Genomic DNA, 27,236 nt, shown 5'->3' on the forward strand with positions numbered 1-27,236 from the left:
AATTGATTTTTCAAATTCCTTACTTATTTATTAAAATAAACTAGTAGCAATTTGGAGATAGGATTGGCAAAAAGGAATGAACAGATGTTTAAGCACATGGGGTTCTTTAACCTGTTCTTCAAAATTAAAATAGGGCGTTGTATTTTAGTAATAAATCCTATTCTTCAAACACACGAAGTCAAGAGCAGAACATGGAACATACAAGACCTACTCAATGCAACTGGGAGAAGACAGACAAATAATTACAGAATACATTTTAAAAGTTTAAAAAGCAATGTGCAGTTTGAGCATATTTCATTTTCGGGTCTTTTACTTCATGTCAGGCAGCTGGTCTGGACTGCAGCAAGTATGAAAACCAGGCACTCTCACTGTAAGGTCTTACTCTCGGGTGTAGCTGATTTGTGCAACATGCAAGAACGTATCTCTGAAACCACAGAAAAGAAATCTTTGCGTCTGAAAATGCATGTTTTGAATTGCGGGCAGCCTGGAGTTTCAATTAAAGATCAATTAAAAGTTGCCGAAAGCAACAGTTATTCAGCCAAACATATGCAGCATGATTTCCAATGCTACTCCTAAAACGAAGCACATGCCCGTACAAGAACTTGCCTCTGCCGCTAGCTGTTTGTATTTTAAGACCAGTCAAACAACCACCTTCTCACTAAGCTTTTAAAAATATTTTTCTTTACATTATCTGTAAGCTTGTAATAGAAATATTTATAGCAACACAAGTGAACACACAACTTACATGATTTTAGCAACTGCTAATGAAACAACTGTTTGAAAAAGCAACTAGAAGAAGAAAAAAGCCTTAATCAGGTATCAGATGGTAACATCAAAGCGAAGTGTCTCACTGTTCCTGGAATCCCCCAAAATACATCACTGCTGTAAACAGTAAATACAGGTTTTCTAAAACTCGGTGCTGTCAGGAGAGCACTTATGCCTTTCAGACTATAACAGGCTGCTCAACAACCACCCCCAGAGATTCTAACCAGGCAAGTCAAACATGCTACCGTTGCTCCCTGGTCTTCCACAGATTCAGCACCAAATCTTTAGAATGAAGCAGACAGTGTGCTAAGCATGGATATGACAACATAAATATGAAAGAATAAAGCTCTTTTTGGCTGGCAGCATGAAGAAATAGAAAAACGTAATTCTGCATATTCACATCCACTGCAGCTGGCTCCCTTTGTATTTAATCAAAATTTATGCACTCCCCCTGTAACTTTAGTTGACACAAGCACCCACAATTTCCTGAAATAAACACATGGAAGATGCTGGAATGTTTACTTCATCATCTTGATCTCTAACAAAGCAAAATACTTCTGATGTGCCACAGCAAAACCAACCACAAAATACCCACCCACCCACCCCTTCTTTCTTTGAAAGCTTGAAGAGAGAGGTGAAATGCAAAGTGGATCAAGAAGAAGTCAATAGTATATTCCACAGGGTTGGTTTCTCATTATCGCTTATGCTGTCTTTGTAATATTATTACTATTGACTCTAGCTTTCCATAACTGCAGTCCGAAATTTTAAATTTGTTTCCATAGCGTGACCCCTTGTATATCGAAACACATTTAAAAGGTCTTTCTTCCTGTAAGAGACGGGATATGCCAAAATTACCGAAATGTCTACTGAAGAATCTATCTAATTGCATCTCAAATTTGTGCTGCTGAGAAGGCATACAGTAAAACCTCTATTCCCTCCAATATATTTCAGTGCCTGTCTCGGATCTAGCCAAACAGATGTTGCTTTGGAAAGAAGGGGCTTTATCAATCATTGTGTCCCATTTCCTAAACTAAGATTCCAGCCAGAGTACCCAAGTGGACACTAAATTAATTCCCACTAAAGCAGCATCCTAGATTACATCATGTCTCACAGCAGATTCTTTAAGACGACAACCTGAAGACAGCTCTAAAAAAACCTGCTTAGCCAGAGAGCATAAAAACAGAAGCTGCTGTAGTCAAAATATTTTTCAAGAAGAGGATAAAATACAGGTGTTCTGTAAAACAATGACACTCATCAGTTGCAGGAGCCAACATCTTAGTCTTACCAGCTAAGACTGGAGAATTGTCAGTGTGAAAACAGAGTGAGATTATAAAAGCTAGGAAAATGTATAGCTTTAAATCTATAGTATAGTCTGCCTTCAGTAGGCAGAGAGATTTATTTAAAAACATACATTAGCTCCAATTTTCCAGAATCTTCCTTACGCATTATCATAACACAAGCACTATTGTAGCATCTCTTCCCATTCAGTTTTAGCTTTGGAACAATGTCAAAAAGAACTCCAAACCAAAACAAAAAAAGAGTAATAAATATTAACAACTTGATGCAGAAAGAGAAGCAGAACTATATTGCATGCAATAACTTCAAGAAGTATATTTCTGTATTTTTTTAATATAACTAACCTTTTAAAAATATTAGCAGGAAGTAGACAGAGGATGTATTCTGTATTATAAACAAAACAAAAATATGTTAGAGTAGCTGCAACCTTGCAAAAGACAGCTAAGTGTCCAGAAATGTTTCATAGACAATTTATTACACAATTTGAGAAAGTACAAATTCAAAGTTTTAAGGGAGCTATTTATGCATGACTCCAGACAACATATACTTTGAACATGCTCATGACAGTATTTGAAGAGGACATAAATATACAATCAGGTCAATCTGCCTTAGAGGTTCTTAGATAAATGGCAAATTTTGCTCAAGTAAATGATCATTAAAAAGCATCTCTTTCTCACCCACTGAAGAACCGCAAGTGACTCGCAGAAAATTCTGCTATTTCAGTCCCAAGTTCTCCTTTCAGAAGAATCCTTCCTACAAATCCTCAAGATCACACTTCCTATATGTTGCAAGCCATTAAACTTCCCTGAGGTTAAAGGTTGATTGAGCCGCTACAATAAGTGAAAAATTACTAAGCAAAATAAATTTCAGATGCCTCTAAAAGGTATTTCTTGGTCCATACAGATTAGGAAAAAGGAAAGCCCTCAGACGTTTCTTGCCAATTTGATCTGAGGGATAGAGGTGGAACAGATTTCAGGCAACTCTAGTCACTAGATGGAGTGCACAGCAAGACCAATTATGCAACCATCTCAGAATGAAGATTCCCTACCCTACCTCAGACCACTGGGCTCCTTGCTCTGCTTTCCCAATTCTAGAGTTGGCCATGCATTTCAGGAAAATAACACCCCTAAATATTTCATTGTGAAGCGGGAGGAGGGAGATGTGCAACAGCACAGAGAGCAGACCAACATTCCTGATCACTGCAGGCAACTCACTTAAATCCTGAAGCATAATATTCAATTCAATTACCGTTATTATCCTAAAGCACAGCTGCAAATGGTATGAGAGCACTAAGGGCAATGTAGGCAATCCCCAGAGTACGCAAAGGAAGTGGATAAGAGATCCAGAAGTGCACGTATCCTAATGACGTGGTGGACTCACACATACCAGTAAGAGAGCCTGAAGCTCCACTAGAGCTTACATAAAACCGTTAGAAAAGGAAATTAAGAACTTAGATGCCTGAACTTTTACTGAAGCTTCCCAATGGCTTCATGATTCATGTAAAAATGCAAGTCTTCAACATCTTTGTATGCATTTTTCATCAAAACTACAACGGACATGTTGGAAGAACAAAGATTTCCGTTTTACATTTTACAGATAAGGGACGAGACAAGGAAATACAAAGCAAACTTCTCATGGTTTGGGAAGACAGAGGAAGGAAAACTGCCTACATCTGTAACTGTACCTTCAGCTGTTCTGCTGTACATTCTGCATGTAACAGAACATAAAATCTGACCAAAAGAAGCACAGAAACGTGCATGGTATTTTACACAACCAGTTAGAAGGTTCTATTTTGCAATGAGGACAATATTTTCAGACATTCTACTATCAACAGTCCAAATGATTACCTGAAATGTCTAACACGTTTTTCAAATAAAATGGCACCTAATCCTGCTATGTCTCATTTGGTCCTCTCTTTCCTCTATAGCTGCTAATGTTGACTAAATTACAATAGAAGAAAAATAAATCAAAACAAAGCAATAACAGACAACAAAATCAAGGCTGTCTGATTCTGTAGGAGGGCCACACAACAGTGTTCAAAAAAAAGGATTCAACTGAGACACGAGCAAAACATCTTTTTGTGATGCAGACCTACTTTCTTCCCTCTCAGGCAGTACACAGTTTCATCTCTGAAAAACATTTAGGTGATAGGTCAAATTACAATGCAGGTGAGAGCATTTCCTCGTAAGACTCCGAGCTATTCTATCCTTTAGTCTGGTTAAAAACTACTTTTTGCTCAAGGCACCCTCTCAAAGGTTAAAAATAATCATGATGCCAGTGCTCACTTAAGATACCACACCAGACACTGGCAATCTGCATGATGTGGGTACTATCTAGAGTCAGAAGTAGTTGCCAAATCCCTTTCAACAAGGATCTAGTGACAGCCTATGAACCGTGGTTCAAAAAATGTTATGAGTAGTGCTTTAGCTGTGACAAATAACATTCTTCACAGGTTGCTTCATATAAACTTTCGTATCAGTGTATATATTCTTTACACTAACCTCAGCTGCAACAGGCTGGAAGCTGATTTAGGATTTCTGGTAAGAATTAAGATTACATTGTGAAGAGCTGCATTTCACTGTAGCTGGAACTACCATCTCCAGAAAACACACACAAGAAAAACAAAACAAAACAAATCACAAACAAACAAGAAAACACCAACCCCAGACAAGCAACCCACAACTGTATATTTTTTCAGAAAACTGACCAATGAACGTTTGACACGCCTAAAGTACATAGGTGTTTCATTCTTAGCATTTGAGTCAACACATTTTGTTGTTTATAGTGAGCCATTACAAACCTCACAACTGTAAGAAACACCACTTGGAAAAAAAAAAAGTGTTTAGAGGAAGAATAGGAAAATAATCTTTTGGCTGAAACATTATCAAAGAAAGCAAAAGTACACTCAATTTAGAAGACACTTGATTTACTTTAAACCCACTCCTAAAAAGCTAAGCCAAAGAACAACAACAACACTGGCTTAAACCAAAAATAAACATATCTAAACAACAGGCTATCCCAGTTCAATTAATTTTATATTTTAAGTCACTAGTAAAATCAGATTTAAGTATTTAAATTAGCAGTCAACTTCCATCCTCCAACTTCATTGCAAACTGTAAGTAGGGACATAAAACCCCTCTCTATCCCCGTCACTCTTTTTCATCACCAACCTCTCCACAGGAAGATGTCTGTTGAGCTGTGAGGCAGATGAGGATAGCCACTCTGATGGAGAGAAAAATGGATGCATGGTACTGCACATGACATTATCAGAAAAGAAGGAAGTATTACAGGAGAGGTTTTTCCATGGAAAAGCTGTGCCTTGTGGGAGCCTTGGACGAACTGCATAGAGGAGCGCCTTGTGAGTCTAGGGGAAAGCCTGATGTTGGGCACTGGATGGAGATGAGCCCATCAGTCAAGACTGGAAAGGCTGGAAGTCAGCAGGAATGGGGCAGTTTGCTGTGACAGGAAAGGGGAGAGGATCATTTGGCAGTGAACCAATACTGATCACACGGTAGTGATGTGAGGCACATGCACTGAAGGGGGAGCAACTATGTGGCAAGAAAAGGAGAAAGTACAGACAAGTTGTGCACCATATGGGTGTAGGTAGAAAAATGTGTTTATGAATCTCACAACTGCAGAAGAACCACTGCTCCGAGAGAGTACTTATCAGCATCTTCCCTTGGATCTTGCAGGTGATGAGGCACAATTTCAGATCCCCATAAACCTCACACACAATAACAAGACAGAAAGCCAACTTTCAGTTGCATAAACTCACCATTTTCCTTGTTGACACTGAAGGAATCAAGGCTGTGTTTTGACAATCTCACCAGGCAAGCAAAAAAAAAAAAAAAATCCCTTGAAGGAAGGGAAGTCCTGGACTTGCGCAACTCTTCTTCTCAGCACATGCTCTTTTTCTCCTCAAAAAGTAAGAGAGAAGCCATTCCAGAAGTTATCTCAATCCACAAAGCAACTTCTGTGAGACATGTGGTTGAGCAGGGTGCCAAAGCCTGTAACAATTCCACCAACACTATTCCCTAGTAAAGCCTGCACAAATTGCTGATGAGGAGAGGGCAGATATAGAAAGCCATGTTCACCACTGATAAAGGCTGAAAATATAATTTAAACTCTCCAAAGTTCCTAAAAAAAAAAAAAAAGGCAGAGAGAAAACTGACAATATTTCTCCCTGTATTTTTTCTTTCTAATGCTTTCTTCACTTGGGGTTTTGCTTCTACTGTGAATTCAACATCCTCTCTCTGGAATGATAGTTTAATTATCATAAACCAAGAAGTCCACATCATAACTCAAACCAGTATCAGTAATTTGAGGTATAAAGCTACAAAATTTATCTCAAATTGCTAACAGGAATATAAGCATTGCCTGTTGAGCATTGACCTTAATCTATAGATAAGACTCACAAAAATAATTTAAAAAAATTAATAATTTAGTATACTTAAGATGTGCTCTACAGATGAATGTTCATACTGAAAAGCTGCATTGTTTCAGTTTCTAACTAAGTATTGGCAGTAGACAGTAAGGTAGGGAAGGGGAGAAAAAACACCATTTCTGGACTCTACTGCCTGAAAAAAAGCACTTAAAGGAAGAAAGCAGCCTCAAAATAAATGTGAAAAAGTTTTCTTATATCAAAGGTTAGAGCAGTCTAAAAGCCACTTAAGCACCAACTGATGCATACCAAAAGGATTTTATCTAGAATTTAACTGTAGAGATTATGACCAAATGTAAATATTTAACACAGAATCAACATTTTAAACTACATGTTTCTGAAAAAGTAAGAAAATCAGCTTCCATGGCAAGTAAAAAAATAAAGTCATGCCACTGAGGAAGTGAACACAAAATTTCTATACAGCGGGACAACCATGGAAGATGAGGCTGACAGCTGGGTCTTGTTAAAGAAGGACTTTAAACAGAAAGATTTAAACTCATGGGATTAGGCCAGCATTCCTAAGGAACACTGTTCAGATCTTAAGCTGCCGAGGCCTTGTCTAAACAGCTCAGCACCTGAGTCACATAAACAACTACCGTAAATCTGCTGCCACCACACTTGGTAGCTTTGCAAATAGAACTTTTTCTTGCATATGAAAACTAAAGACAGAGTGCTTTGCTACTGCAACCATGGGGGGAAAAAAAAAACAGAATAAATCTAGTCAGACTCCATACTGCCACTCATGAATACAAGTTTCAAGATTTTTCCAAAAAGTTTCTAATCTCCCCCCCAAACTTTTAAACTAATGTGGTTTTTTTATTCAGTGAAGGACAATCCTGAGCAGGTGGCTGAGTGCAGCTATTATACACACAGACATATATACACTGTACATTATGTTTCACATTACATTTTGCTTATAAATACGCTTGGAAGTTCCACCACTCGGTAGTCAATTATTCTTGTCTCTCATTTAAGTTTGATGCTGTGGGGGGGGGAATAAAAAAAAAAATAAAAAAAAAAATAGACAAACCAAGGTAATGCAGGTTTAGACGATGAGAAAATAATACCAAGGGCTGACTAAAATAATTTTAAAGTTTAAAAAAAGTTTTTTAAAAGTCACAATTTGTAGATGAGCTAGTTTTAAAGCCATCTGAAAGCAACAAGGGTAGTTGCTTTCCATGCAACAATTTTTTCAATACAAAAAGTGAATGGGCCTTTTTAAACACCAGGGCTTCTTAGCAAGGGTCACACTGACTGAAAAATACTGTAGAGCACACTAAGAAACACAAGTTAATAGGGACAAGAATGAGACACTTCATGGCATTCATCAAGCCAGAGGACAGATATCCTCCTATCACCACCCAAATATGAACATCAAGAGACCCTGTAGCTTTCAATAAATTAAGAACAGTACTCTACAGGATGGCTCAAGGGTTTAACCAGACAGCACCTTCCCAAAGAATCCGCAGCAGTAAAATGCAGGATAATTTCTTTTGATGGCAGCTACCCTTTGACCTTGTATTGTTTCCTGGAGAAGGAAGAATGACCACTTCCCATTGTCCTTGTCCAGCACAGACACATCTCTCTACCGCACTCTCAAGGCTCCTGTCGCTCAAATGACATCTTGGAAATGTTTGGTTTTACCAGGTGTACAGAGCTTAGTACTCACACAAGGGTACCTACCACCTACACCCTCAGCTGTGGCTATGGTTCCGCACAACACTGTGCAAACAGCTTGTTGCCATTGAAAGCAGGGGCTTTGCCTTCCCATTATCTGGCCCTAAAGGTGATCACAAAACATATATACTGTATTTAGTATTATTTTGTTGTACAACTGAGAAGCAAACCCACGAAGATCATTAATCATCACGTAAACAACAGTTTGTCAAAAAAAAAAAAAGTTTCTGCCTCTTTTTGCCATCACCTCTTAATATCAGAAGCCATCAAGGCTCATTCTTTCCTGAATTCAATGGAAAAATGGAAAACTTTGCAAGACGACTAATTTATAGATGACTTTACTAGTCAGATACTTCAATTCCCTCATCTTTCCATGCCGCAAATGTAATACTACCAAAATATTGTTTAAACAGAGAAAAACCACCATTGATACTACAGTATAGTTAAAAAACCCAAACCTTTTATAGATGCATTATTTTATTATCACCACACACTACCTCAGGTTTTTTTTTCCTACAGAACATAAAAATTCATGTCCTCAAACGAAAACAATTACATGAATTTTTAAGCATTAAAAATTAATTAGAAAAACAGGGCTAAAAGTGACCTTATACTGCAACGCGTACTGAATTTGCATCACACTCGAAGAGCCTTGCCCTTCCTAAGGCAAAATACTAACCTCCGGGTACAGTATCATTGCAGCCCGTGTGTCAGTTCCTTTCCAAAATACTTAAGCCTGTGTCCACAAGGCTGATGGCCAGTGCTGTCATTTCCTCCAGTAAGATCTGGAAAGCAGCAGGAAATATGGCTCACAACAAATGCAGGAATACCTGACATACAGAAACACAACAGAGCCTACTGCCCACTCTGAGCCCGTTTTTGAAGTCTGACTACGGATGGTCTATTGCAGCTTAACCATAGTGAACTCCTACCAGGATTAAGGGCATGAATTTTCACAGATAATACTTTCCTGCCATATAAAACCAGGAGAAACTCTTATTCTGCACATACATTCTTTTGGCAGGACTAGGGGAGGAGGTTATATCTAGTTCGCAGAAAATTAGGTCCCCCATTTCATAAGCAAATATAAACTACATGTTGAAGTGTAAGAATTTAGTAGGTACTTTCCCTCAACATAAATTTGGGAGAAATTTATCACAACTTCTGCATACAGCTCCATTAATTTTAAATGCAGGAGGAAGGAAGTTCATATTTACAACCTCAGTCAAACAAAAAAACCATTATATCATCTTAACAGCTGTGTAACAATTTGGCAAGCCTCAGAGTGAAGTTTTTCTGAACATTCTAAAAGAACAATTATTTTTGTTTCCTCATAAATATATTCCCTTGGTATAAAGGCCTCCACAAGGATTGAGCGTGATGAATAAACTACAGAATACGACACTAAAAGTGGAATGTGTACAACAATGACTATTTCTATTGCTAAAGGAGCTGAGTTGACCACACTGCATAAGGAATGTAATTTGTGACACTAGAAATGGTAATCACTTGGACTACACATCTTATTAAGGACAAGGGTTGGCAAGAAATAACTGATCTGCATTAATTTGCTGTAGCCATAATAAGCCACAAAGTAGCAAAACTAGCTTTTTAAAAATGTAGGTGACGGCAACCAGCTTAAAAGCCACATTAAAATAAGTCTCTTAATTCATTTCCAAGTTGTGTTTGTCTATTGCACTGTAAAAAGCTTATGCAGATGCAGAAGTTTGTAGAACATTCCATTAGCCTACAGTCTCACTTCCTCAGATTGCTAACACTGAGGTGGGAACTGGCTGGACAATTTTTTTAGCATCAGTTTTTGTAGGAAAGATGATTATGCTTTAATCTTAGCTATCTCAAGCTGAATTAAATCAAATAAAGCAGCAACATGAAAGGATATACAAGGAAACTTTAAAAGAAATAAATTATTTCATGACTTTTATTGGGTTTCTATCTTCCTTCAGACCACTAAATGCCCATTCAGGTCTACGTCTTGCTGGCAACTTCTTCCTATTACCTTTCCAAAGGATTTATAAAGTTTTGCTGATAGAAGCTACAGCCTGGAATACCTTAAAGGGCCGGCTTGTGATAAATCAGAACAAGTTTACAAGCCAAAAAAGGAAAGACTTTTGCAGAATTACAAATTTCATTCCGGTTGGAGTTTTTTTGCACATTTTCCCTGCATCCCAACACATCTGTGCAGTAAAGATAGCTTATAATTACAAAAATATATAATTAAATTCCTTATTTATACTTATTTATGAATAACTTCTGTCAGGGGCCATGTCCAGGCTGTAAAGCAATGTTGCATTTGATAGTAACATATACCTGTTTCCATCAGCAGGAGGGAAACACTGAAATAAAACTGAGCTGCTCCTTTGGAGGTCTTGAAATCCATAAAGGTGATGGACTTCATCCATCTTTATCATTCAGAATTAGAGATGTCATTCCATCTAAAAGATGAGGTTTTACAGCTCTATTAAAGCACTACCTATGCTTCTTTTTTTGTAATTTTAATTTTTCTTTCTCCTTTTTGATTGATAAGCAGCATGGTCAAGTTGTGTCCACAAACAACAACAACACAACCATGAGACTCCTCACCCTTTTTCCAGTTAAGAAAAACAAATTAGAAAAGTCCACCTTCTGTAGGAAAAAGAAAAACAAGCTCAAAAGTCAGTGGAAGAAAGTTGGGAAAGATTTCCACACATCGCTGTTGTCGCAACACTAAACACTGCTGGTCACACGGAGCACGGATGGATTCCTCGCACTCACTGCTATCACCTTCTGGCTGCAGTTGTATTAGAGATGTCAGGAAGGAAAAAACTTAACTTTACTTTTATTTACACCAGTATAGTTTTTGCAGACTTGCTCATAAAAAGCACTAGACAAGAGGCAGGTAGTGTTACCAACATAATCCATTACTAAGAGTCCTCAAATACTTGAGTCTCAATAAATAAGTCTTTAGAACATTTCCACAGAGAGCACAGCTGGGTTTTGGTGTTGGGTTGGGGTTGTTTTTTTTTTTTTGGATTAAACTACTTATACACAAGGTAGGTTTTAAATTGTGCTGGTGAAGCTGTAGCAACTTCTGCTTGCACGCAGCCAGATTTGGCATTCTGTTGAAAATGCTCTTTTACATTTGACAGAAATCCTGCACCACACTTTGAAGGATGACACATAGAATAAATAAGGAAGCAATTACCTGAGCGATTTTCCCATCATATTGAAGTCATACAAACAATTCAGTTTTACTGAACTTAGAGAAAGCTGAAGATATGGGTCATGTTTTACTCTTTTATTGTTCAACAGTATTCTAAAATCTTAACCTCACATTCTGATATTGCCTGAATATACAGCAGTGTAGCAAAAGCCTGACAAAACCGTAATCAGTGCAAAGTTAGCATCATAACCACTCATAACCAAAAGACTGGTCATCAAGGTGCATTTGGAAATTTTAGTCAAGAAACTAGCCAAAATTCAATATTTACTGGACAGCAGCTGGAAGTATCAGCAGTGAATGACTCAACAGGTAAGTGCTCGTATGCTGTAACATCAGTGGCAGCTGTCCTGTCAGAGCTGCCAGCAGACCTGCACACTGATTAAGAGAACTCACTGGCTATGGTCCACAGCAATGCCGCTGAGAATGGCTACCAGGAATCCAGGCCTGGCTGGCAGCACTATTTCTGTGTCTGTCTCTATCCATTCAGTGCAACCACTTTTGAGATCTGGAGATGAAACAGCTCAATCACAAGTCTGAACATGCCCCACAACATCATTTATGAACAAATACCTGTTTAAAAAAAAAAAAAAGAAAGAAAAAAAGGATGCACCTGAAGACCTTGTTTATTCCTGGTCTCAACTTTTCATCTGATGTCACAACCTTCTCTCAGAAGAAAACAACTAAAAGTGCAATACATCCATGGAATCATTCACATTCTTCTGTGCTAAGTAGTAAGGTTAAATCTAACAGTACCTCTTTACAGCTCCATTATTCTTGATCATTCATACTTTTTAAAATGAAAGCAAGTCACAGAAAGGAAGTTCACATCCCCTTTTTCAATTCTTGTGCACCATCTAGACAATCATCTAAAGAATTTCTCCCAGCTGAGAATATGCAGAAAGCATAGGACCAGCATAGCTAATTATACTACCCAACCTCCCCTCAGGTACATTTTGAGATGGGGAACACCAAGAACAATATTCTGTCCAGTTCTCAGTGGACATTACCTCCTGTAGGGCAATTCTAGACAACAAAATTTAGAAGCACACATGTGAACATAAGCCCAAGTACAGAAAGGAATTGAGCACAGAAAAAAGGATTTTTTTACCAATCCAGTTTCAAATCAAGTAGCATCTCGGACGCAAACATTCCAAAACCAATACCTGAAAGGGAACAAAATATCTAAACATACTTCCTAAACTACTCGTTGTCTGCAACTTACCCAGAAAACTAGAAGACTGTCTAAAGAAAAGAATTGTGCATATAACAAGACAGCAGAAAAAGTGTGGTTCAAAGACAACAAGGTTGGCATTTAATCCATAATATAATGATTGCTCTGTGGCAGACCTAATTTCCTCTTTTTAAATGATGTTGTATTCCTTAAGACACTATAAAAGATCAGCAATACACAGAGGGCACAAATCAATTTTTTACAAAATGCAGAGTCAGAGAGATTATTTCAGTGCTTATCTTGCTCATCTTTGGAAAGATGAAAATGGTCATTGTTACAGCAGATTTTCTAAACATGGTCTATAAAATATATTAAGCATAGTGGCAATAAAATAAGAAAACTACAGTTGTCAATCTGTATTCCATTCAATACCAGGCTACCGCATGCACACCTAACGACAAGAAGATCATCACTAGTTTCAAAATACAAGCCTCAAACCATATGTTAACTATACAGAAAATTCTCAACACAACACAGGACCAGACTGCTGCTATCCCTCTTATTTCCCCCTTGAAAAGTTACTAATCACATTATAGATGCAAGCAGAACTTAAGAAATTACAAAAGAAATACGTAAACTAAGGTCTTCTTTTACTGGACCTTGAATTCCCCCAAAAAGCAGTGTTCTTTAGTTCAATAGATGACTATCACAGTACTACAGTAATTCACAATGAGTTGTGTGAGTCAAAATTTTAAATTTTCTCTTCAAAAAGTGAATAATATAGCATTTTAACTGCTTAACCATCTATGTATTCCAAATTCTATTAAAAGACTCCAGAAACTTCATACCATACGTACCACTGTTTTGAACAATGGCTGTCACTATACTCCAACAAGTTTCATACTTCAATCTGACTGTCTTAGAATAAACAAACATGATAAGAGGTGATGATTTAAGATGCATACTTTATATACAGTATCCAGATACAATATTTTGAATCATCCTGCAAAAACAAAGAAAGCCCTACTTTTGAATATATGCTAGTTTCCCATTCCTATCAATAATACTGCCTGAATCATGCTACAATACCAACATTTTAAGGAAAGCAATCCAGCAAAAGTCATTTTAGGAATGAAGAAGCAGCTGCTGAATTTATCAGTACGCTATGCCTTCTCAACTCTTATGGCACATCATAACATAGTGAAAACATGTGCAGTTGTAAACCCAAATATTTAAATCCATACTGGAAGGCAAAAAGAATGCAGACAACATAAGGTCAGCTGCAACTTAACATTTTCATAAGAGAACAACTGGACCTTTTTCTTGCTTCTCACCTCACTCTAAAGTAGAAAAATAAACATTTAGGCAGCTTTAACTGGAGCAATGTGCTACACAAGACATATCAATATCTTGTAATATTTTATCATGTTTCACAAGATCAAGTATATAGAAAAGTTCTCAAATGCTCACAGTCTGTCAAGGGTTGCATCGAAGAGTATGCGAGACTAACCTTACCTCAGAAAGTTAACAGTGAGCATAAATACAGAAAACTTAAAAGTTCTGGCCTTATAGTTTCAGATGAGGTACATTTTAAACAAAATGAAGACTGTGCACCTTCAAGACTGAAAAAAATTGAGAGGTGGAATTCAAGCTCAGAAGGCAGGAGGTTTATTATGCTCTACAAAATCAAGAAACTAAATAAAGTCTTAGGAAGACATTGCTTCAAAGCACACTCTCCTCTTTTACAAACGCTTTAGACTTATTTTATTATTCTTTTCAGGTTCACTTCTCATTTCTCAAATGCTCATGCACTTTTTACTTTACAATATATAAAGATATGAGGTTGGCCCATGGTCACATTATACAGGGACATAGCAATTTGTGTTGTCATCTTCAAAATAAGAAAGAATACATTTCACAAGAATTAGTGGAAAACATTAATCATCCAAAAGTACTAGATATGAGGGATAATTAAAAAGTCACAAATAATACCATAACATGCCTTATTTACTGCACTCAGATCAGGCTTTAGACCAGTTCAATTTAAACTCTTCTCCTGACATCGATAGCAGACAGCCTGTACATTAAACCAAAGTAATTTGTGTCAAGCGGGAATGTTTTTTCCTACACTGTATTTTAAATTTAAAGGCCACACAAACCTAATATCCTTCTAAAGGACCTAGATCCAGAAAAAGAGACACACAAAATCATTCCCAAAACTTTGGGCTCGACGGTCTATCCAAGCTAAGTTCCTACATAGTGCCTGGAACTGTATTAATGACCTGGTACTTCAGAAGAATGAAGATTGACACCTCTTTTCAAAAAGATAGATGTCCGAGTCATCACATTTCAGAAATGAAACACCACTGACGTTGAAAGCACACAGCCTGAAAATACTTTGTTTGCTCTACAGTGGACTTTCAACCCCACAACGCATGATAGTCATTCCAGGAATATTCCATTCCAGTTCATAAAAGATAATTTAAGATTTTTCATTAGAAAGTAGTAATAACTAATTACAGGGGCTTTTTAAAAAAGTTGTCAGTTTTGAGGACCTTCTGAAGTTTATGCACAGATTCAAGCTAAATAGGAATAAACAATATCAAAATAGACAGTTTCGCTCAAGGGAATCACAAGCATTTGAGTAGGCTCTTTTGGGGATTTGTTTTCTATTTTATTTTTAACAAGAAAGTGTGTGATTTTCACTAACTAGGATAGCAAGCACAAACGGTTAAGCTGTATGCTGCGATATCAACTGGAGTTTTGCTAATACAGAGCAGTCTTCACAAAAACACTGCAGGCTTCTCTTTAAGTGCTGTGACGTGGATATGTGGTTCCTCCTAAAAATTTCACTCATTTCCCTATTGCTTCAACTTTCCACTCTGTCAGCTGCCAGAAGGGAAGACAACATTCACGCTTTTCTATGGGGCCCTCCTTCTCCTTCCATGTAATCGCTGAAAATGAGACTTCTCACTTCTGCTATGCTGCTTAGAAAGAATCTTTGAGGTCTCTAAACCAGAAAAACGAAACATTTCTTTAGGAAAGTAATGCCTTTCCTTCCTCTCTGGGCAGGAATTTATTGTTGGTATTCAGGTCAATCTGACAAATAGCCTTTCAGTTTCACAGAACCGATCATAAGATATCACGAAGTTACTTATTGATAGACATAGCTGGGTAGAGGTGAAATAAAAAGTGACCTTCTGTTAGCCTGCTCCAGGCAGAGTTGTTCTCCTGACCAGTGACATGCTCAGAGATGGCCAAAGGAATTCCCAAGTTACAGTCAGTGTTACTACCTTGCAGAGTTACCAGTAAGTGAAAACTATCGCCTTTCCCTTCTCTCCTCCCCCGAAATAAAATGCCACTATTTAATGGATACGAGAGCTTTTTTTAAGCCCTCAGACACAACTGCTGTTAACTAAAATCCAAACTACTAGAATTGCCGGTCACCAATGTAACACAACAAACTTGCAGAGTGCTTTTCCAGGAACAGCGTGCAATAGCATGCAATCATCCAGGTTTCTATCAAACTCACTCAGAACTACATGTCCAAGTAAAAGGTCGTTTTCCTAAGTCATGCGTTAAAGAGATAAGTGGCAACTTCCTTGGAGAACAGGTCTGTAAGGCATTTTCCTTTAAAGGCTCAGAACCACTTAAGGAGTTTTTTCACTATGGGATTTTTTTTTTAATGCACTATAAAATGCATTTGTGTAACAGGTCTTCAATCAGCTGTGAAGAAGAATGATTACAGACACCTGGGAAGTCCAAACTTGCATTAGCATATTAAAAGAAAACAGATTCCAACAATGATTAACTCAATTTTCAATGGTGCAACAAGATCACAGCAATTCTTCTAGCAAGGAGAAAAGCAGGAAGCAAAATTACTAAGGATAAATAAAGAGACCTTGGAATGCTTGGCTTCTGGCATGGAATCAAAAATCTATGCAAGATGCCTCATCGCTATACAGGCATGAACTAGGCAAGTCAGAATGAAATCGAAAGCTACAATGTATGAGTGGGAAACTGCCTAGAACAGCCAACAGTGCCATACCAAAGACTGAGGCTTTGTTTAAGTCCAGGCACAATCCATCAGTGATGTACCTCCCACAGAACAATTACGAGGAACCTCCCTAGGTGGTGAACATCATCCTTGCTTCTGAAGGAAGCTAGAGTGGATATGCCATTTACTCCACATAGGGTGTCTTGTCCCTGAAGACACAGAGTTTCAGAATTAACACAAATTTAAGAACTTTATATCTTTGTGTATTTCCAGCCAATAACATGAGAAAACCTGAGGGAACACTGTCATAGTCATAATGAAATGGTTTCACATTTGTTGGAGTACTTCTCTTCCCACCTAATTCAATACTTCTTGTTCTAAACCATAGAGAAGAGAAACAAGCAATGAGTTCAGACGCAAAGTAGAAAAAACACAGGACTAAAATTAAGGCAACTAGTATGCAAGTATAGTATTTCTGCAAAACAAATAAGCTTCCCATGCCAATTTCACCTTCAGAAGATCATCATTAAGCCGCATAAAATCAATCTCATTCATGAGGTGTTTGAAAGCATCTTGCAAACTTCCCGTTTTCAATATTGAGCTAGAACCCACCTTAGTTTTGCAAATCTAATTACCTAAAATAAGTATAGCATATCTAGATGACAATGTTATCTAACTAATTCATTTACAACATCACAGCGCAAAGTATTTCTTAGGACAGATTCTGAAACCCTGGATAGATGCCTTTTAATACTCATAAGATGCAAGTAGCATTCTGGGAGTTTGTCTTTATTCTAAAAGATGTTTTTACATCCCAGAGATAAAGGAACCTTTAATTTCACAAAACTATATAACCACGGTCTAGGAAGGTGTATACAAGGATGTAGCTTTTCTTCATCTCTTAACATCTCCCCAAAGGTAGAACCTTTGACTGCCTCTCATCATCCCTTCAGTTTTACCAATTCAGCACGCTGTGGATCATGCTGTAAACTGGATCACAGAACTTGTGTGGATTAAATCTCACCACTCTCTTCTTTTTCAGACTATTTTTAACACAGCAGTTTAGTGATCACTAAAGCTAAATAAGACGTAAAGGATATCTCCACCAGCAAAAGCATAAGGAAAAAAAAAAGTCTCTGATCTCAATTGCTGCTTCTTTGTTCTTATTAATACCATTTCATTAAGAGGCCTACTAGAAAAAACACTGTGTGGAACATACAGTCCTTGAGACTGGGTCAGCACTGTCAGACATGCAAGTAGGGAGAACTGCAAACCTGCAGCAATTCCAGACACAGCAAATGCATCTGTACAGGGATTAATGACTGGAAGAAGTTTATAAACAACACATGGAGCGACTTCCTCCAAAGAACCTGCACATTTGTTTTGCTAATGGGGTCTTCTGTAACATCTCCAGCAAAGTCTATCAGTGACATCTCATCACGAAGAGATGGAAAAAGAAGGAAAGCCAGCAAGCGTGTACACATGCTGTTTCCTTCTGAACATTTGTTTTTTCAAGAATGATGTATCACAAGGATCAATTCAGCAACTTCATGGAGTTAAACATAGGAGTACAACTACAAATCTACAAGCCCTTTGACGGAGAGGAAAATCTGTCAAACATAGCTTCAGCATACTTTCTCAGTGATTAAACCAATCAAATAAGCATTTTAGACAAAGAGATATTCCATCATAATAATCAATGAAATTATTTAAAAGAAGTCCAGAGACATTAAAAAAAACCCACACTTTTTTTTCATCACTCATTGAAACAACACAGTTGGGGAAAAACTGTCTCAGCACCACCTGTAAGTTCCAAAAATAATGAAATTCCATACCAAAAAAGCCATTATGAATTTTATGTTATAAAGACAGCATTTTTCACAGTATGCAGTAACTCACTCAACTTAATGCTGCACTTAGCAGGCAATTTTATAACACATATTGAAGGGATTTAACTGCAAAGGTGATACCAGAGTAAGAATTCAACCGTTGGAGAGGGGATTGTTTTATCATCAATGCACGATACGTATTCATTATTTGCACTTCTAACACTACTTAATGACATAGCCTTCAAAATCCAATTTTACAAGCAGATGATGCAAATTTACCACTTAGAGTTTCTGTAAGGCTAGTAATTAAGTCTTTTGGACACTTCTGAAAACATTTTTGCTTTACAATGACTAACTGGATTTCAGAAAATAAACTAAAATTTTGCACAGAGTAATCCTTGAAGAGTTTGCAATACTTCCTCAAAGAATATGCAGAGTTTTTCACAATTCACTGATACATCGTGGTAGGAGAGCAGAAGCAGAAACTACTTGTTCGACACCAGGTTTAGTTTGGGGGAGTGCTTTTACCAGGACTCTGTAACCAAGACACTAAGACTATGATCACACAGAATGAACTACCTTCTCTGTGCTGAAGATGGCTGTTCTTAACGCAGAAAAATGGTAACAAATGACAGAATTGGCATCAAGATGGCAGTCTAACTATGCATCACTGGAAAGAGACAAGCTCTACTTGGAGCTTTTCTGTAGGGAGCAAACTACTCAACTGTTCCTTCTTCCTGGAAGAGCCATGAAGGCAACAGTTTTAAAAAGCCTACAAGAATTAATTGTGTTGCACATCTCAACATTAAGCACAGTGCAGTTACACTACTTTTTTTTCCCCTCATTTCTCTCTAACCCAGTATTAAGGACAAAATGATATGCCCAGGATACTACAGGTTCTACAAACAAGATGAGATAACCACAGCAGTGACAGTAGCAAAGGACCCTAAGGCAGCGGACTTCAACTCTCACTATCACGTGAATGAGTTTCTGCCAGTCCCCATGCAACTGCTCCTGAAGCTTTCTGAAGTATAAAGTTATCAGGGAGGATCAAGGACATCAGTCTCCCCCCAGCCCCTTTCTGTATGTATGTTTTATTTAGCATATTTTCCCACTTCATACACGCATTTGAGAGAAACGATCAGGTTCTCCATTTAACTTTTCCAAGACTTTTTTAGATCAAAGTGCAATACTGACACAAGTAATAAACCGATCAGAGCAACAAAACTGGAAAATTATGTCACTTCTTGCTCCTGTTTCTTTCTAACCCTGATCTGCTAGATACCAGCTATTGTGTTGCAATAAGCAGTAGGAAGCAGTAAGGTGGCTGGGATGTGTGCTGAGCACAGCTTAAGCAGAAAAGCACTGTTTTAGCACATGACCACGACTTGCTATTCTAAACACACTAAGTGTTAACGCCCTTACCCAGTGCAAGACCATTTCAGCAGATGTCAAATACAACAATTAGAACAATACAGTGTTAACATTCCAATAATGGATGATATTTAAGATAATTTTCACACAAGATGAGAACAATCCTTACTCGGTTTACCATTTGCTCTACGTAACATCCGTGCATCTTTATCAGCAACAACTTGAGTTCTTGAATACTTCAAAATATTTACTCAAGTAAAGTAAATATATCATAAGTTTTGCTACTGTGTAATTTCCTCAGACTCACTATAATATCTTCATATAAAAACTTTCACCTTTCTAAAATAGACCAGAGGCAATGAAGATTCAATCACCTTTCCGATTACATCAGTATAAATTAATCTGATGAATTTCTGAGACTAGAAATACAGTAACAAGAATTATGTTCTGTGAATAAAATGTTTTATAACTATTTTTATAGTAGCTCTTTAATTCCTCTTCCTGCACCCTCACTCCCCTACCCAAGTCCTCGTTATAGAATTCAGCCAACTCCTTATGAAATAAGATGGCAAAAAATAATTTTCCTAATATTTAACCTCAGGCCAGTTTCAAATTCTTGTGCAGTCATCTTCCTCCATACAATTCCTGACAGAGTGATAGCTCACAGAACAAAACATTTCAAGTGCTCTATTCTACATAACATCTTACATTAAACACTTCCATTCAAGCCTCTCCTATCAAATAATTTAAATGACTACATAGGACAAAACAGAGAAGTGACTTTAACTCATTGAAAAGTCAAAAAGTATCAGCCAATGTATCTGGATTGAGTTGCATATAAAGTATGCTGCAGACACTTTCCTAAGTCTTTATAAGATTTTCAAGTATGAAGAAGATTATTAGCAACCTGAATCATCAAGGAATTTTACTTGTCTTTCTCACAGGGACTGATATGCTTAATTGGATACTTATTACTAATTTCCAGTATTAACCTCTTGAAAATAACATGCCATTTTCAATGAACACAGTTTTTAAGTGATGATAATGCTTGCAGATTAATAAGGAGAAACTTAAATCCCTTGCCAATCTGAAGAACAATTAAAATGGGCAATTATAGAGCAAGTTTCTTCAGTGGCATCCCCTGATCTTGTAGACATTCCCAAAGGTGGAATGTTCAATGTGTCTTCTCACTCACAGTCTGTGACTGCCAGTTATATTTTTTGAATCCTCAAAAGGATTTAGTCAATATGACAACCCTGGTTTTGCAACAGTTATATTTCTTAAACAAAATTAACATTCCACATAGAAATGCATTAAACGTGACTATTCAGTCTGCTGTCATTTCTATATATTATTAAACTTCAGCAATAAAACAGATCTGGATTGCCCCTTTTATAAGGCTTGTTAATCTGAGATTGCCTGATGCAGCTGTAAATCGACATACGTTTTTTCCTTTCTCTGCAATTGCTAGAAGGTGTGAAACATCACAAAAGCAGCATCCATCAGTGTTTGGTTTACTGGTGGGGGCTGAAATACAAGTTGGACATTTTTGGCTTGGGTAAGTGCCTGTAACAAGTTCTAGATTTAATCAGCATGGTCTTCAGTATCCACTGATGTTAATAGGAAGATGTGAAGCACATTATTTCAGTTTTACTTGAAAACTCAGTAATAAAACTGTTGTTTGACATAACAGAAAAGGCAGTGTGACTATTTTGCAACCTTTGGCTTTATTTGTAACACAAGAGATTTGGATTTTTCTACTATTAAGAATGTGATCTAAATTATTTAATGGCACTATTCTTCTTAGTATTTGCTTAACTGGCTTACTCTTTCAGATTTAACTGTGTCCCAGTTTGACAGATTTCCATCACCCCACTACACTGGCTTTGAAGAAGGAAGGCAAGTGGTATGACCAGTAAAGATCAGATTAATACAGCATAAACATGTTAAATTAAGAACATAAAGAAATAACTATTTCTGGCTAGAAAAGCTAGCCAATTAGAAATCTTGATGCTGAAGGAAGAGATAAAGGAACACATGTTCATATTCTTGCAAAATTCAAGATAAAGAAGCAACACAATAGTTTTACAGCTAAAAAAATTTCAGTGGTTTGGGGGAATAGATAATTGAGGAGATATCCACATATTCTGATACTCAGAAGACTGAGACAACTCTTGAAAAATAAAGTCCCTTGAATCAATCATACTGAACCATTACCTACAAAATTTACCACAGCTGTGTCATCCACTCCTTAAACCAACAGGTGTTTTCTGTACCATGGCTTCCCTCATTAAGAAAGGCACAGTTTGAAACACTTAATATCAATGCACTATTCCCCTGGGAAAAAAACTATTTTAAATTCAAACCTGAAGGCAGTGGTCTCAAGATACTACACAGGGAAGGTAGATTCAAAAGATTATATAAAATTTGTCAGTGTCCCTTTTCACATTATTTTTTAATATTCTTTTCAGAGATTAACAGCTGCTAAAGTACTTTACTTTCCTGAACTGTGGCTTATCTCTTAGTAATACTTTTCCCTCTGTCATCCCATACTGAGTCAGAGAAATAGCGGTAGAAGGACTTTTCATTGCATGTCATATGAGTCTAAAAACCAAACCATTTAAAAAAAATGTCTATCTGGAAATGAAATTTGTAGGACGGCAATAAATAAATTCTTCAGTGCCGCTTACATCCTTTTTCCATAAAAGAAAAAACCTCCCCAATGTGGATTTCTGTAAGGTAATCTGAGTGTCACCCACTGACATGAAAAACCACATACCAACTGGAGTGCAGAAAACCAGTTCTGTATCCCGCTATCCACCACACCCAGCCACAGAGGATATCAGCATATTAAACATGAACATGTCTATGCCTTTATATAACATAGGTGAAAAGTATTCCCTAGAACTGGAATTCATGACCTATACTTTTGTTTTTCAAGATAATTTACCAAATGATTTTTCTGTTCTTCTATTTTAATAGAAAACTTATCAGCAGAGAAACGCTGATTAAACAGACAGTAAAATGGGAAGATTTACTGTTTTAAACATGCTGTTTCAGTAAACAGCTAAATTAATTCATCAATAAATTCATTTTTCTGCTCAAAGGTGTTTCATAAACTAATGTGTCCCTGTCTGGAAGACAGCAGAGTGGGAACAGATGAAAAGAGGTAATTTGTTTAAAATGGAATGGGCGTGATTCTACAGTCTCACAAAACGTTAGCTCCCCATTCCTCAATCACATGAATGGCAACAAATGTATTAGCCATATGAAATAGTCTACTTGTGCCAAACAGAGTGTATCTGTACTCCTCTAGTAAAACAGGAATTATACTACACATACTGCTGTTTGTTCCCTTCTGAATACCTATAACCAGGTAAAAACATAAAAAGCCTTCAAATACTAATAAAAATGATAACATGCAAAGACAGTGCCTGAACATGCAGGTGACTGTTTGATATCACACAGGATGACAAACCCAAAAGAAAAAAAACCTTCCAAAATGAACAGGTAAACCATTGCCTTCTTAAAGCAACCAGCATTAATGCAGGAGAAAAATAAGTATAGCTATATGAATTTTACACAGGTCATGTGACACTCACGTATACAGACACTCCTCCTTTCCCTCCCACCATCCGTGATTTTCCCCGTGCAAAAAAATATAATAAACCACTCTCCCCATCTCTGTGAAAACCAATGCAGACACCAGCCCTGTTTGGTGGGAGGCTCTTCACTAACCAGCCTGTCCCCAGCAAGCCGTATGGCTAAAAAGCTTAAAAAAAAAAAAAACCAAACCAGTTTTGTTTGTTTGAACGAGTGTTTTTTTAACGAACATTGTAACGAACGATCCAAACCCATCTTTCCTCTCTGCACCAGGAGGGAGGATTTGAGCGTGTTCCGTTCCCCAGGTCGCACAGACTGGGCTGCCTGCAGCTCCACAGGGTGGAGACTCACCCAGGCTGACATTGTCTGGATCCCTGGCGCATCCCCGGCTCATCCCCAGCCGCCCCCAAGGCACACCTCACGCCGGGAACCGCCGGGGCGATCACACACACACACAAAAACCCTCCACCGCTCACCAGCGTTGCAAAGCCCGTTTTGAAAAAAATCACCCGGTGCTGTTTGGGGCGTGGAGGGGCGCAGGGCACAGCCCCCGGCTGCTAACTGCTCGCCCCTCTAACACTTCGTCGCCCCGGTACTCCCGGCCCGGCCGCAGCGGTCCCTCAGGGCCGCCGCCCCGCCGCCGGGCTGAGGGGAAGCGGCAGGAAACGCCGCTCCCCGCCCGCCGCAGCCCCGCGGCCGCACGCCGGCTCGCCCACCGCCGCCCCCCAAGAAACCGACACGAAGACGGCTCCGCCACTCACCTCGCCCCGGCTCCGGGGAAGCCCCCGGCGGGCTGGCGGGCAGCGGCGACCCCCCACAGAACAGAAGGGCGAGGCGGCGGGCACGCTCCCGCTCGCTGCCGGCGGCAGCACCCGGGCTCCGCTCCGCCCGCAGCCCCCCGCAGCTGCTGCTGCTGCTGCTCCTCCTCCCGCCGCTAATGGTGGCCGGCGATACCGGCTCCCACCGCCGCTCCCTTCCTTCCCCGCTCCTTGTTTCCGCCGAGCGCGGAACCGCCTCCGCCCGGCCGCCGGAGCACGTCCCTGCCCGGCAGCGGAGACGCCGCTCCCGCCCCAGCACCCGCCGCCGCTCCGGGCTCCCCCCGCCACTCACTTCCGGCGCGCAGGCCGCACCTCGCCCCGCCCCACCGGGCCCGCGGCCAGCGCCCGGGGGGCGGCAACGGCCCCGCAGCGCCGGGGCAGCCGCCGGCCGTTGGGGCGGTTGGCCGCCCTCAGGGGCGGCTGGGCGCGCGGAGGAACGGTTGGGCGCGCGGAGGGGCGGCTGGGCGCGCGGAGGGGCGGCTGGGCGCGCGGAGGAACGGCTGGGCGCGCGGAGGGGCGGCTGGGCGCGCGGAGGAGCGGCTGGGCGCGCGGAGGGGCGGCTGGGCGCGCGGAGGAACGGCTGGGCGCGCGGAGGGGCGGCTGGGCGCGCGGAGGGGCGGCTGGGCGCGCGGAGGGTGTCCCGTACGCGGTGCCGTTCCGTACACGGTGCCGTCCCGTACGCAGCTGCGGGCGCTGGGGGACGGGACCGGTCCCGTGCCCATCGCCGGGGGTCGGTTTCTGTAGGCAGCGAATTACCTAATGTTGGAAGCCGTACGGAAAGCCCCGGCGGCAGCAGCTGCCCCGGACCGCGCCGGCTCGGCCACTCCGTCGGTATTTGTCAAGGAGAAAACTTCAGTCAGCTAAAGCACGGTGTTTTCCATAAATGAGAACAATTATGCCAAACCGTGCTAGTTTTTACTTCTGTAAATACTAATTTACCGACGAGGTTATGAACTAGGTCAAAAGCAACATGAAGAGGCAGCTTGTAAAATACAGGCTAGCACACGGAGAAGATTATTTTCATGTGTACCTACAATTAAGTCATTTGAAGGACAAAGTTCACGCATATAATTCTAATGTATTTAGCAAAAAATCTTAGCTATATAAATTAGCCTTAGTGTGTAATCATTTCCAAATTTTGGACAACGAAATGTTGACAACAATATGCCAGACAAGCTGAGATCAAAGTTATGAATGCGGAAATATCAGACAGTTTTGCAACTCTGAATTTCTTTTATAAATTATCAATGTGGAATATAAACACATGCATTCATCACCAAGGGACTAGAGTAGCCTTCTGGAGTTGCAAATAAAGTAATTTTAATCAGCCATTGAAAATAATAGACCACTGCTGCTACACTGCTTCATAGTTTGTGGGAATGTTCCAGGATTAATAAACGTCTGGGCTCACATTATTTAATAAAAGTGATAAGTACTTCAGTTTGCAGTGCTGTTCTGCACTTGATGGATATCAACTTGCTAAGTTGCCCTGAGCCAAAGCAGACAGCAAACACCACAGTTAATTTCATGCAGGGTGGAGATCAGAGCGTTTTAACCTCGAGGACCAGGTTGGATCTGTGCGCACCCTACAGAACCACCATCCAATTACATACATCAGTCACTAATGTAAAACCATCCCCCAGGCCAGGGAAATTGTACATACCTGCAGCAGAGGGTGGGTGAGGTTTTCAAAGTAGTACAGGGATTTAGTCATACATCTGCCAATAAAACTAACAGCTAATGAAATAATAAAAATAGTTAAGCCTTTTGAGTAGGTTAGAAGGCCAGTTTAAATGTATATCTGCTTCCAAATAACAGAGGGTAAAACTGATCATTGTTCTTAATCAGGGAAATAATTCCATGGCTATCGACCTCTCCTTCTCCCTAAATGTTGTCTATCAATCTCCATTTTAAGTATGTCTAAGCAGCATTGGCAGCTGAGCTTAACTTTGAATCCTTCAAAGGTTTTATTTGCTGTTATTTAAATAATTCTGAACAAGAAAACATAAATAAACAAAGGTTACGTAGGCTTTTGGATCGTTAGACAGTTGGGGGAATTTCCATAAAGGACACACCAGGCAAAGGCTGGAATATCAGAGTTCAAAACTAAAAGAAACAACAACTCCCACCACGATTGCTTTGTTGGACCCAAGAAAGCTCAGTGACTTGTGCAGCAGAAATTTTGTATTTTGGTGAAGACCAGCTGGGTCTGATCCAGACTCTATCAATCGAAATTATATATATATATATGTGCATATATAGGTACATCTATATATACATGCATCCTATCCTGGAACTCCGAGCGCCTGTGACCCCTGCCAGCTCTCACAAGGAGAAGAGCAGTCTGATTGTTTCCACCTGCTTCTTTATATTTTTTTCTGCCAACTACATTGTTCAAGGTACACAATCATTAAAAAAGCCTTTCCTGTGCATCGATAGTTTGCTCAACCTATGCCATATCTATTGCTGCTCAGCTTGCTATAATGGCATTTCCAAATGGGGGTTATGATGAAGTATTACAGTATTTCTTAGCAACAGGTATAGCACCCATAGCCATTAACATAAATAATTCAGCTCACCCAGCCTATACATTAAAAATTTCTTTTCTCAGATCTTATCTACTGTTCAGAGTAAACAAGAATATCTTGAAGAGGATCTGACTTTGAAGCAACAGGTATAATGACAACAGTAGCCCAGAATAGGAATGCGGGCTTGGACAAGAGCTTCTGGGGTTTCAAGCCAGGCAGCATGATACAAAACCCATCGCAGAGACCACTCACGTTCTAGGTTCAGGCTGCTAAGCTTTCTCAAGGCTGTTCTTAGGAAAGGCTGCAGCTATTTGCATGTGAGAACAAGTTCAAGCAGAGTAGCACCACAAACACTGGAATGAAAACACCATTTTCTGAACTCATTTCATCAGCGTAAATCAGGAAAATCTTGACTAATGGAGCTAAAGTACTCCTGATTTACAGTGGGATGACAGCTCTGAATCCAAAGCACAGAATGTCTGCATATGAAAATATGACCACTTTCCTCTTTACGCAC

At 39.3% G+C, this 27,236-nt stretch overlaps 1 protein-coding gene across 4 annotated transcripts in view; it reads right to left on the bottom strand.

Moving 5' to 3' along the window:
• RAPH1 (Ras association (RalGDS/AF-6) and pleckstrin homology domains 1) overlaps positions 1-24,467 on the bottom strand; it is an 89,503-nt gene extending 65,036 nt beyond the window's left edge. For all 4 annotated transcript variants that reach the window (XM_065637891.1, XM_065637890.1, XM_065637893.1 and 1 more), the window contains exon 1: positions 24,135-24,467. The gene's annotated coding sequence lies outside the window, so the exon portion shown is untranslated. The remainder of the gene's footprint in view (positions 1-24,134) is intronic.
• Between the last annotated feature and the right edge of the window lie 2,769 nt (positions 24,468-27,236).

This window comes from Caloenas nicobarica, chromosome 6, assembly GCF_036013445.1.
Source record: "Caloenas nicobarica isolate bCalNic1 chromosome 6, bCalNic1.hap1, whole genome shotgun sequence".
NCBI lineage: Eukaryota > Metazoa > Chordata > Aves > Columbiformes > Columbidae > Caloenas > Caloenas nicobarica.